The 10,736-nt window shown below is 35.7% G+C and overlaps 1 pseudogene; it reads right to left on the reverse strand.

Annotated features, from left to right (window-relative positions):
* Nucleotides 1-5,588: 5,588 nt before the first annotated feature.
* LOC112471179 lies at nucleotides 5,589-5,704 on the reverse strand (annotated as a pseudogene).
* Between the last annotated feature and the right edge of the window lie 5,032 nt (nucleotides 5,705-10,736).

The following is a 10,736-nucleotide window of genomic DNA, read 5'->3' on the forward strand; positions in this document are numbered from 1 at the left end:
GAAAAATTATTAGTAAGATTTTTTTTCATACTAAGTCTTTAAAATTCTGTGTGTATTTTATAGTTACAATGCATCTTAATTCAGACCATCCACATTTACAGTGCTCTGTTGTAATGTGGATCATGGTTATAGTATTGGACAGTGCAGGTCTAGGACTAGTTGAAGATAGAAGACACTGGCTCTTAAAACCATGTGTGGGGTATATAGTAGAGTAAAAATAATGCTGGTCCTATTTTATAGAGAAAGTACTAGGACTGTATGTGACAAAGCTAGATTCAATACTGTACTCCATGACCACCTCAAATACTCTCCACTTGTAAATCCCCTCCCCTTGAGATGCAGCTGTACTAGGGGTCCAGAATGTGGAGGCTTGTATTAAGCCACCTGAGCTCAAATACTGATAACTGTCGTGCATCCCTGGCAAGTCTCTATCATCTGTATGTTTCATTTCCTTGTCTGTACAATATGCATAATAATATCAACCTCCTATGGTGATTTAATGGGTTCATTGAGGTCATACTATGAAGCAATTAGAATATGTAGTGATTGTAAGCATTTTGAAAAAATGAGCTATTATTGTTTAAAATTAAAATAAAAACTTCCTTGGTAGTCATTAGAGCTATTCACCAAATATTTCCGTTTTTCTTCTAAGTATGGGGTAGGATTGTGTTTCTTTGCCCTGATAAAGTTAGATGTGGTCATGAACTTATTCAGACCAATGGAATGTGAGTGGAAGTTATCATGTGTCACTCCCAGGTGGAAACTTGAAAAGCAAGTACTTGATTCACAATGAGTTGTGCACCAGCTACTAGTCATGCTCCAGATGATAGCTGTCCATCACAGGTCCATGACAAACACATAAGATAAGAAAAACCTAAAATTTATTATTGCAAACCATGAAGATTTAGGAAGTATTTCTTACTGCAGAATTATCTAACCCATCACGTGTGATATACCAACTTCACTGCTACTTGCTTAAGGAATTTGCCAGGTTAACTAATTCTTTCTATTTTCTCTAAATATACTGACTGTTGTCCATAAATGCAGAATACTCAGATTTAGCAGGCCACTCTCTAATGTCCCAGGCCCTCTATACCCACCAATAGGTTTATATACTTCACAAATAGTGGTCATGTTTATTTCCAAATAGTTCATGCCAATTGTAGTCATTACTAAACTTAAGTATTGCTCATGCTGATGAAATTTGAGTGGGTAAAGAGCATTGCCTCTATAAACACTCAATCGAATGTTTTGAAAAAAACTAAATAAAGGTGAGTTGAATTAGGTGTGCCTGAAAAAACTAAAGCAGGGCTGGGGTATAGATCATACAAAATATGAAATGATTCTGCACCCAAATTTCAATTCTTGCTCTGCTTTAGAGAAATCCAAACCAAAAATTGTAGATGATAATATATTATGAGTTTGTTTTTTGCAAAAAAGGCAAATCAGAACACCAACCATCACACACTCAAATAAAGGCTTGGCCCTACATCAAAAGACTGGCAAATGAGTGCATGGTTGTATATTTTAATTTAATTAAAATGTTAAAGATATGTAGGTATCATTTTTATGATTGTCTTCAAAAATAAAATATTTGGATTACCTACTATCATAATTATATAAAATAAGAGGTTTTCTCCTGTAGAGAGATACTTGGATCTTTACAAAATTAAACAACAGTGATCTCCTAGGCAGAAAACAATATTTCTCCTTTGTTTTAGGTGATCTTTTGCATAACATTATACTGTTAGAAAAACACAGTCTGGAAAAAAGTGTGCAGATGTATGATGCTTTAGGTAATAAAGGTACTCCTGGTAAACAGATGATACAGGATGGTCCCATGAAAACTGCATCTGTCCTCACACCCTGCCTGAACTGACCTATCTCCCACCCCCCATCCACCTCAATCTTTACTTTTTGAGAATAAACTAACCTGGAGTTTAACAATCACAGTCATGCAAACAAGTTCAAAAATAAGTAAGAGGAAGTACAGGCATTTTCCTCGTGGTCCTATGAGCCTCCCACAAATGTTCCTCTTTTGACCATACTACAGCACCTAATGTGGACCACACAAATAACCACCAACTACTTTCAGCTGTTCCCCAGTGATGAAATGTTTCAGACATGGTCACATAGATTAATATCTGTGCAGACCACTTTTGAAACAGCCCAGAAATCATTTGGGAACATGTGGCATCAGACAAACATAAATTCTGAATCTAGATTTTTCTTCCATGTGCCTTTCCCTTCTACACCTGGACTTTCAGAATGAGTCACACAGTAGTCTCTGAGAGTGAGGACAAAGAACTGGGTTTTAGCCCATGTTGAAATTCTGATCCATAGACAAACTCCTAGAGGGGCTGTTAATTTTAGTGAATCACAAAATAAGTGGGCTACAGTAGAGAACTGCTCTTTTACTGGTCTCCTTAAAACTAAGAACCACCTGGACAGTTTTGAGGCCTGTGTTCTAGGAGTTTTTGCATGGAAAGAGAATCATATAAAACTTTCTTCTAGTTTCTTCCATCCTCCAAAGTCCACATGGTTTGGGCTAATATCTGGTATCTCCTTTAACTATTTCACTATCTCATAAACAATAAATCATCCCAATTTTCTGTGACATTAACCTAAAGATGATCCTTATGAAGAAGGAGAGAAAAAAACAATACATATAATGTTGAGGATTTTCATTGCTGTCTCCGCAAGTATCTTAAAGAAGTTTTAAACAGATTCACTGCTCCAAAAATACTAAAATAGTATTTAAAATAAAGTGATTTTAATTGTGGTTAGGATAAATGTGCTTTGTATTTTGTAGACGCAACCACCAGAAATGATGGAATAGTCATAGATGGCATTTCTAGTTTAAGCTTGAAATTTAGATATTTATTACCTTGAGTTAAAAATTCTTTCTATTTAGGAACAGGACATATGGTATTCAGGCAATACATGAATACAGAAAGGCAGACCCCCCCACACACACACACACATACACAAACGCACACTGTTTTTTTATAATAAAAGATGCCTGCTTGTGCTAATTAAAAAGAAAAAAAACGAACTTTAGTTTAATGTCATGTAGTTTTGTAAGACTAAACTTTACAAGACTATCACATACTTTGAGCTGTTAAAGAAAGTAGAAAAATTTCATAAAGTGAATCCCCAATGTCCTTAATACAAATATTAGACAAAATTTTATTTCCAGAGAAAAGGAGACCAGAGAAGATGTCCTCCTTATCTTTTCCCAAACACAAATTATTTAAATGACCTATCCTTGTTAGTATGGTCACAATATATACTAAGTTAAGAGTGTCAGGAGAAGAAAACAGCAGATTGAGATACCATGTGGTCTCCAGATTACAAAATTGATAAGCAGAGCTTTCTCTACTTGGACCCTAAGATACTTCCAGTCTTTCTTAAAAAGAATGAGATTCAAGTGAAGTTCTTTTCCTTTTTGTTCAAGTTCTTCCAACAAATGGTTAATTGCTCAGAACATACTTTTCTATTCATCTTACAATGACACAGCACTGACCTGGGAGGGAAACCAGAAACTCAGTTTCTTTAGAAAAGAATTATAACATAACCCACTCTAAACCTAAATTGATCCACAAATATGAATAAACTTAAGTTAATTGTTCAGATTCTCTCATTAACCACATTACTATCTCTAGATTATAAAAAATACTGTCCTGATTTCAGGCAACTAACCTAAACATTTTATTTAGAAAGTAGGCTTTTAGGTAACACTTTCTGAGGACATTGTTAGGGTCTCCATAATCTCAAGAAGCAACTTTGGGCTAGAAACCAGGAATTGACATGAGTCAACAGAAAGCCATAAGTGACATGGTGCTTAAGTAAGATGGCGAATAAAATTTCTTAAGTCTTTCTGGTTTTCTATTATTATTATTATTATTCAAAACAGAATGTCCAGAGGGATGAGAAACATTTAGGTTTTGAGGCAATGTTGGTCATAGCCCTTTGAAAATAGTTTATTCATAAATGTTTATCCAGCAAGCTTGATCAAGTTTATTCCTCTACAGTTTTCATTTTCCTTTATAATAACATCAGTATTATTGGTTTTGTTCAACAAAAGGGAAATATAGATTTTCAAAAAGTTGATTTTTACTCAGAAATTCATCCATATTGCTCTAGAAAAATAAACCACTTAACTGAAAAACCAATCTGCAACTCCGACAATTAAATTTATCTATTGTGTTTATTATCTGATATTTCACAGCCTGAATCTAACCCCAGGGAACTAGGAATCTCTGAATGGAAAAATAAAGTATTCTTACTGGTCTCTTTCATTTAAAATTTAAAAACATTCTATTCCCATCTTGCAAAAAAAAATGCATGTTTATTGTAGAAATCTGAAAAAATATATAGATAAATCAGAAATAAATAGCATCACTCAAATTCCCATTAAAAAACAGCTACTATTAATAATTCAATATAAATCTTTCCAGAATATAATGTAAATATTATAAACCTGTTGTGTAACCTGTACTACTTTTTTTCTACACATTTCATAAATTTTTTCCATTTGTCTGTAACAAATTTAAAGTCTTTACATTAATAAATTACATTGTTGCACTTTCCTATTATTAGACATATCATTTATTTGAGGGGTTTCTTTTCTACTTTAAACAGAACTATGGTAAACATCCTTATAGCTACATCTTCCTGCAGATTATTTTCATAGACCAAATTTCAAGTAGAAGGTTTACACCCAGAACTTATTCTAAGGTTTTGATACCTGTTGCCAAATTGCTCTCCAAAAAGTTATGTGAATTTATACCCCACAGCAGAGTGTGAGAGATGCCCATTTCCTTGGACTATGTTGACATTGTTTGTTATACACATATTCTAATGATTACCAAATCAACAGGCAGAAAGATTTTTTATTGTTGATTTACTTGGTCATTTCTATTTTCTTCTTTCTGAATTGCACCTTCATATTACCTGCATCTTTTCTGTGGTTGATAGTTACAGAAGCGAAGCTGTTGGATGCCATCATGCAAATAGGTGATGCACCCACAGATTTTACTGGGTCTAGTTTACTTGCTAAACCAACTTCATAAACCCAAGGTATTAATTTATTTGCCATCTAATTATGGAAAAAAAAGAGTATTATAAGAATAGAGGTGAGAAAACTATGGTATGGTTTCAGTGCCTATAACTGCAGCTGCAATAAAGGAGAATGGAGGCATATTGGTATAATGGATATTTTCAAACTTACATTATCCTTCCTTGTCAATCACTGGAGTCCAAACTGAGCGTACCAAACTGTGTATTCTCTGGAACTCAGTGAAACAGGAGGTTGTGAGGAGAGAACAGTAGTGCTGAAGAAAAATTCACACTTAAAACCTAGCATTCTAAATTTTTATTTTAAGTCCATTATCCCAGAAATGCTCTGGAGATGTATCTTAGAATCACAAAAAAGAGTAACTCTTTCTACAGTCTTTGAGTTCATGCTGAAGCTGCTGGTGAGTAACTACAATGGGACTACTACAGCCTTTAAACATGTAAATATGCCTAAATATAAATATCTCTATATACTGTAGGGATATTTCCTATGAATTTTTTTTTATTTATGCCTACAGCACCTGGTCTTCCTAGGTGGTCTCCCATCCAAGTACTAACCAGGCCCAACCCTGCTTAGGTTCTGAGATCAGACATCGGGCTTGTTCAGGGTGGCATGGCCATAGACCATGGACTGTGGCTCCACTGGGGTGCGAACCCAGGACCTTCTGTGTGTAAAGCAAACATGCTAACCGCTACACTATGGCACCATGTCTTCCTCTGAATTTTATGCACTAAATAAATAAGCTCATACAGAGAGAAATGGAGGGAGGGAGGGAAGGAGGGAGAGAGAGAGAGATGAAGAGAGACAGAGACATGCATATATTTAAAAAAATAGAGAAAACAATGCAAAATACTCTAATTTCTTAAAATCAAAAAGAAAAGAATACTTTAGCATCATTAGAGCCATACAGTTGATAATGTCTACAAATAAGAATTGTTCATTATTGAAATATATAAACATTACATGAATCTTAAAAGTTGTTTTTATTCAAATGATTCTATAGATAGAAATAAATAGTTATGTTTATATGAAGATGAATATACAATTAAGTGCTAATTATATGTCTGTCACCTTATATCATTACAAGAAAATCTTCACAATAACCCTATAAGAAAGATACCCCTATTATCATTCCCATTTATACATTTAACAAACAAACAAAACTTAAGGTTAAAAAGGGAAATTAAGTTGAACCTACATTCTGCTGATCCATATTCTTCAGTTCTCAGGTCAGTGGTGTCAACAGAGAGAAAACACAGTGTCAAGAAGCCCTTGCACCTTTATAGGTAGTTCATTAAAATGAAAAACAGTTGAGCTATAAAGAGCTTGATATTAAAAAAATAATCCCATTTGCAAATGATAACGTATGAATACCCATCTAAGAACAATTCTTCCTCTTCCTCTTTTGAATTTAACTATAAAATATCACCACAAAGAAATACAAATCCTGCAAATGCTTTACCTAAATATCTGAAGTCAGTAAGACAGGAAAAAGGTTAGAAGTTCATCAGGATTATCCATCTTGCTTCCTCTCTGCTAAATCAAACATTAAACTATTAGGAGTAGACGAAAAAAAATCTTGTAATCCTCAGGTGTGCCTTTAAATTCATAAATTGAAAGATTTCTAGGACATTTTATATTAGTTGACACTGCTCTGTGGCATATTCAAAGACATTTTCCAAGAGAAGTCACTCTAAGAAAACATTAAAATGGCCATTCACATTTTTATATTATAGGAAAAGAAACAGATTCAGCAACTTAGTTATGCAGCTATTTCCTATCCAAGCCCAGTCAATTAAAATCCACTACTGCTTTCAACAAAACTACCAATATCTACTTATGGCACCAGAGCTCAGTTAGCTCTAATGGCCAGTTACTTCTATTTGGGCTGTCTGGCCTTCATACCTTATAGGCTTAGAAGGATAGACTTCAATTTTCAAGCCAAATAGAAAAAGGAAAGTATCAAGCCAAATAGAAAAAGGAAAGTAAGTTCCGATCAAGATGGTGGAGTGTATAAATGCCGTCCTTGCCTCCTCTCACATCCACATCAAAATTACAACTAAATACAGAATAGTCATCATTGGGAATTGCCTGAAGTCTAGCTGAACAGAAGTCCTACACTAGGAACACACAGAATAGGCTGCCTCAAGACTGGTAGAAGGGGTGGAGATGCAAAACAGGTTGGTCTCACACCTGTGTGTGGCAGAATAAGGAGAAATATCTCAGCTGCAGAAGTCCCCCTGGAAGAGCAAGGGGACCTGGCCCCACACCAGGCTTCCCCCTCCAAGGTTTCAGTACTGGGAAGAGAAGTCCCCACAACTTCTGACTGTGAAAATCGGTGGAGAGATTATGGATGAGTGAGATGGAGGGCTGAGGGAGTCACAGACGTTCCTTTTAAGGGGCTCATGCATGGGCTTACTTGGTGATAGACTCACTTGCTTTGAGATCTAGCACTAAAGCAGCAGCCTAAAAGGTGCCAAGGACATATGGAGAGGAACCGAGTTGTCTGGGTTCAGAACAAGGGCTAGAATGGCAGCTTTCTCCTGGGCAGAAGTACTGGCACAGAGCATTGTTCTTTGGTTGAGCCCTCCCCCACCCTGCTTGCAGACTCTAGCAGGTATCATATCTGGGTCTCCATCAAAGTAGCTCACACAGGTCATCCAGTCCTGGTGATTCCCTGAGATTCTGCCCCTCTCAACTTGTAGGTTCACCCAAGCTGCTTCCAGTGGCTTTTCCATTCAAATGGCCTGTCTTGGCTCATGCTGAGAACTTTCATAAAATCTATCAAAGGTTCTCAAAACCTAAACAAGGAGCATCCGGCCTTGATGTGCCCTGCAACTCCTGCTGAGCAGCTTCAAGCCCAGTACTAGTGGCAGCTGGCCTTGTATTGAGGCTTGGCCTCTTGAGGCACATCTGAGCCCAGCATGGGTGGCAGCCATCTACAAATCACTTGGTGGCTTATGCCAGGTGGCCCCAGGCAGGGCACAGGCTGCAGTTGAACTTTGTCTGTGGCAAGGCCCCTCCCAGGAGGCCCTGGCCTGCATGCCTGGTGGCCAGCTTTGATCTGAGCCAGAGCACCACCCAGGGTCATATCTGAGGGTGACACACCCAAAGGGCATAATGGCAGCACCAGAACCCCGCTAAAGTGAATCCTGCTCTGTAGGGACAGCCCTTGTGTAACTGTTCTTCCTCAGGTCACAGCCAGTAATCACAACCAATTAGCTCAAGAGGCAATCCCTCCTATTGACTAGCAAACAGCAACCAAGGCTCAATTACAACAAGAGGGCACATACAACCCATACAATAAACACTCCCAGAACATCCGTCTCAGGTGACAAGGGAGAGAGCACCACTAGGACCTACAGCACACCTACTACATAAGGCCACTGTACCAAGACTGAGAGACATAACAGCCCTACCTAGTACATAGAAACAAACACAAGTAGGCAGCCAAAATGAGAAGATGAAGAAACATGTCCTACATGAAAGAACAGAAGAAAGCTTCAGAAAAAGTACAAATAAAATGGAAACAAACAATCTACCAGATGCAGAGTTCAAAACACTAGTTATAAGGATGCTCAATGAATTTAGAGAAAGAGTTAGGAACTCAGTAACAATTTTAACAAAATGATAAAAAACACAAAAATAGAGATGGAAAATAAAAATTACCAGTCAGAAATGAAGAATATAATAACCAAAATGAAGAATACCTTAGAAGGAATTAACAATAGATTAGATGAAGCAGAGGATCGAATCAGCAATTTAGAAGATAAGGTAGCAGAAAACACCTAGTCAGAACAGCAAAAAGAAAAAAAATCCATAAAAATAAGGATAATTTAAAGAACGTATGAGACAACATCAAGCATAAAAACATTAGCATAGAGGTACCAGAAAGAGAAGAGAGAGAGCAAGGAATTGAAAACCTATTTCATGAAATAATTACAGAAAACTTTCCTAACCTGGTGAAAGAAATAGACATAAAGCCCAGGAAGCGCAAAGAGTCCCAAACCAGATGAACTCAAAGAGGTCCACATCAAGACACATCATCATTGAAATGCCAAAGATTAAAAACAAAGAGAAAATCTTAAAAGAAGCAAAAGAAAAGCAATTAGTTATCTACAAGGGAGCTCCCATAAGACCATTAGCTGATTTCTCAACAGAAACTTTGCAGGCAAGAAAGGATTGACATGAAATATTCAAAGTGATGAAAAGCAAGGAACTATGACCAAGATTACTCTATGTAGCAAAGCTATCATTTAGAATTGAAGAACAAATAAAGAGCTTCCCAGACATGAAAAAGCTAAAGGAGTTCATCACCACCAAGCCAGTATTACAGGAAATGTTGGAGGGACTTCTTTAAAAAGAAAGAACAAATATATATCAAAAATATGAATAATAAAATTACAATAACTACATATCCAGCAACAATTACTCTAAATGTAAATGGATTAAATGCTCTAATCAAAGCATAAGGTGACTGAATGGATAAGAAAACAAGACCCTTAATATGCTGCCTACAAGATACTCACTTCAGTTCAAAAGACACACACAGACTGAAAGTAAAAGAATGAAAAAGATGTTTCATGACAATGGAAACAAACAAAAAAGCTGGAGTAGAAATATTTATACCTGATACAATATACTTTAAAACAAAGGCTATAACAAGCAACAAAGAAGTACCTAGTTATCCCACTTCTGGGTATTAATCTGAAGAAATACAAAACAATACTTATGTTCATTGTAACATTATTTACAGTAGCCAAGATTTGAAGGTATCTTGGGTGTCCATCAATAGCTGAATGGGTAAAGAAGAGGTGGTATGTGTGTGCGTGTGTGTGTGTGTGTGTATAATATTATATATGTTATATATAATATATTTATGTGTATATGCACACAATGGAATAATACTCAGCCATAAAAAGAATTAAATCTTGCCATTTCTAACAACATGAATGGACCTAAAGGGTATTGTGCTGAGTGGAGTAAGTCAGACAAAGGCAAATGTTATATATGGAATCTAGAGAGTAAGATAAACAAACAAATAACAGAAAGAAGCTCATAGACACAGAGAGTTTTGATAGTTGTCAGATTAGGGGTGAGGGACAGGTGCAGGGAAGAGAGGATTAAGAGTTACAAATTGGTAATTACACAATAGTCATGAGGAGGTAGAGTTTAGCAGGGAAAACATAGTCAGTAGTATTGTAATAACTATGTATGGTGTCAGATGGATATTAAATTTCTTGAGGTAAACACTTCATAAGTTATACAAATGTCTACTCACTGTGTTGTACACCTGAAATTAATATAATATTGTATGTCAACTACAGTTGGAAAAAAAATATAAAAAATTTTAAAATATTTACAATAGGTATTTATATATAGATTTTTTAAATTCAAAAGAATATTTCCATTAGAATCATTAATGTCGGTTTAATGAACCACTGTATTTTATTTTACCATATACCTTATATTTATTTCCTTATTTTTGGGAGGGGCACAGAGAAATTCAGAAATTTCTTAGTCACATTAAAGGAAATTAAGTATTCCTATTGGGAAATTTGTAGACTTCATATAATAATACAATATTATTATATGGTATTATTATGCCATACTATCAATTATATCATAATGTCATATGGTATTATTATGCCGTACT

This window comes from Pteropus alecto, unplaced genomic scaffold (assembly GCF_000325575.1).
Source record: "Pteropus alecto unplaced genomic scaffold, ASM32557v1 scaffold45, whole genome shotgun sequence".
Classification (NCBI taxonomy): Eukaryota; Metazoa; Chordata; class Mammalia; order Chiroptera; family Pteropodidae; genus Pteropus; species Pteropus alecto.